Source organism: Cebus imitator, unplaced genomic scaffold (assembly GCF_001604975.1).
Source record: "Cebus imitator isolate Cc_AM_T3 unplaced genomic scaffold, Cebus_imitator-1.0 Scaffold83, whole genome shotgun sequence".
Lineage (NCBI taxonomy): Eukaryota > Metazoa > Chordata > Mammalia > Primates > Cebidae > Cebus > Cebus imitator.
This window is the reverse complement of record NW_016107398.1, coordinates 106,852-109,538: the sequence shown is the minus strand read 5'-3', so window position 1 is coordinate 109,538 and position 2,687 is coordinate 106,852. Positions and strand designations below refer to the sequence as shown.

General features: G+C 38.2%; 1 non-coding gene and 1 pseudogene across 1 annotated transcript; both read right to left on the bottom strand.

Moving 5' to 3' along the window:
- Window positions 1–1,518, bottom strand: part of LOC108308139 — a 2,483-nt pseudogene extending 965 nt beyond the window's left edge.
- A 204-nt stretch (window positions 1,519–1,722) lies between these two features.
- On the bottom strand, window positions 1,723–1,829 carry LOC119472060. Its single transcript, XR_005201168.1, has one exon. It is a non-coding gene; the product is annotated as a U6 spliceosomal RNA (small nuclear RNA).
- Between the last annotated feature and the right edge of the window lie 858 nt (window positions 1,830–2,687).

Here is a 2,687-nt window from a genome sequence, read left to right as displayed (position 1 = left end):
TTTTTTTTAACCTTTTTAAAACTTTCTTTGTTTTGGCAACCCTTTGTCCAATAGATCAGATGCTATGCTTCTTGATTGTGCCTTCTTTTCTATATCCTGAGAAGATCTGGTTTTGACACTAGATAAAACTTTTTGATTGTAATAATTCTATTTTATGAGACTTTTTCCTGATTGTAAACAAAGCTGAAGTTCTACTGATGCCTTCTTTCATAGTATCCTGGGTATTATTGGATGATTTCTAATAAGAGATTGCACAAAGTTAGTGAGCATTACATTTGGTTTACCCCAGGTTACATTTAGTGCAACCCAGGGTCCTTGCACACACTGTGAACAAGTACACGCTTATAACTGTTGCACCTTGAATTTTTGTTGTTTCAAAAAGTTCCAGGAACAAACAAAACAAAACTCATTGGATCCAGAGATGCCCTCTGAATTGGAGATTAATTTGGCAAACTCCCCACATTACCATACAAAAAAATCCCACCCAAGGAGGAGTTTATTTGCCACTGTCTATACATGTGATGTATGAAGAAGCATGATCGATGACTTTACTTCTGCATACGATGACTGAGCTAAGCAGCTCAATACAAGCCCTGTTTTCAGCTTTGTTCTAGGAGGAACTGCTTTGGGAATTATCCGCAGTATTCTCCTTACTTGTTGCAAATAATGAAATCCCCTTGTTAAATTTTCCTTGGTTGTGGTCATTGGACTGTCACTGGTCAAGCAACTGAACTCACCCATTGTGTGGGTAACAGTGGCAGTCATATTTGAGGCTCTATTACTTTTCGCTGTTCCACTTTTGGTGTTTATAGGCTGAGGCTCTGTGGCTTTTGGAATAGTAATTGAAAATTTCTTTGTTGTTGCAAAACTCTCATCTTTGTCTTGTAGAGGTTTTCTAAATGAATTAATCTTAGACTGAACAATTTGGCCACAAGATTCCATCACAGACTTCTTGGGTATGTCAGCCTCTTGCTTTTGTTTTTCTTCAATTATTTGTTTCTGTTTACTATTATTGTTATGGTAAAATGTCTTATGTTAATGCCATACGTTGACGTTGGGGGTCATCTTCAGTTGGTAACAACTTCAGAGTTTATTATCCTCAAATTTATGTGTGACAATTACTGTAGTTGAATTGGTCAGTTCATTAGAAGGTTTTAAAGGAATGCAATTTTTACCACCATTGTATTATTTTTGCTTCTCATGAATCTGTTGACATTTTCTTTATCAGCCAGTTCTGATTTAAGTTTCAAAATATTTGTCTTTTCTTGGAACTGGTCCTCAAATGTCACCACTCTCTGGCCTCTATTGACATTACACAGCTATGATAGCCAACTTACAGATTCCAGCCCAGGTCCTTATCATTCTTAGATGCAAAAAGCCTGAACAGTATCTGATTTTCTGATTTTCATGTTTATATGCAAAAAATGTTTTTCTTCTTAACAGAGGACTCTTGAGTCTGTCTTATTTGTTCTTTGAATACGAATTGGGCTTCAGGGGCCACTGCAGGTCCCAAGACATGGCTTGGGTATTTGTCACAGCCTGAGGTGAGGGGATCCATCTTCAGCTTTGACTCCTTCAGGCCAGAGCCAGTGAACATTGCCTATTTGTTTTTCTTGTGTAGTGAAAATCACAGTTGAATACTGTGTGGCACCCATTTTGCTTTGATTCACACCATTTCCTTAGTGCCACTCAGCAATTAGTGAAATGATCTCTGGTATTGCACAAAAAATGAAATGCTTCAAGAATTTGCATGTCATCCTTGCTTACAGCCCATGCTAATCTTCTCTGTATTGTTTCAGTCTTAACATATGTACTGCTGAAGCAAGGACTAAATTATTAATTAATATGTATGACACTCCTTCATCTTATCCTTGCATTTCAGTCTCTCCCTCCCCCTCCTTTTTTTTCTTGTTCTTTTTGATTATCCCAGGGATGATGATGATAACAGCACTGACTCAGTGATGGGTTAGGTGAGGGTCAGGGCTGTTTGTTGCACACATTTGTGAGATGTCAATGAAAAAACTGTTCCTGGACCAAACTGAGGGTTGGGCTGCTATTTCTCGTGGCCCAATAATGAGATGCAGATGAACGGGGGAGGAAGAGAGTTTTATTTCTGTAACCTGTTACCGGGAGAAGGCCTGGAAATTATCACTAGACCAACTCAAAATTACAGAGTTTTCCAGAGCTTATATATCTTCTAAGCTATATGTCAGTGTGTAAGTGTGCATTCATCTAAAGACATAAGTGATTAATTTATTTTAATCCATAACTAAGGTCTGAGTCCTGAAGACCTTCCTCTGAAGCCTCAGTAAATTTACTTAATCTAAATGGGTCCAGGTCTTCGGGTGATTACCCTTATCTTGTTCTTGCTAAATCACGGAGATTTGGGGAGTTCTTTAAGACCTCCAAAAAACTTGTTTATGGAGGCCTGCGGAGTTTCTTCAGACCCACAATAAAACTTGTTTAATCCTAAATGGGTCCTGTTAAGAATTCCTTCATTATTTTGTCATGCTTTAAGGCCCAAGAAAGGCATAGGCAAAACTCTTGATGGGCTTTTGTTATATTCCAGCCTTTGTATAAGGCCACCAGCTTTTTTTAGTTTTTAATATTTACGAAACCACTCAGTCAGTACTGAAACTGTTGTGATAGAGGCCTGCATTAGTGAGACATGGCCTGCCACAAAACCA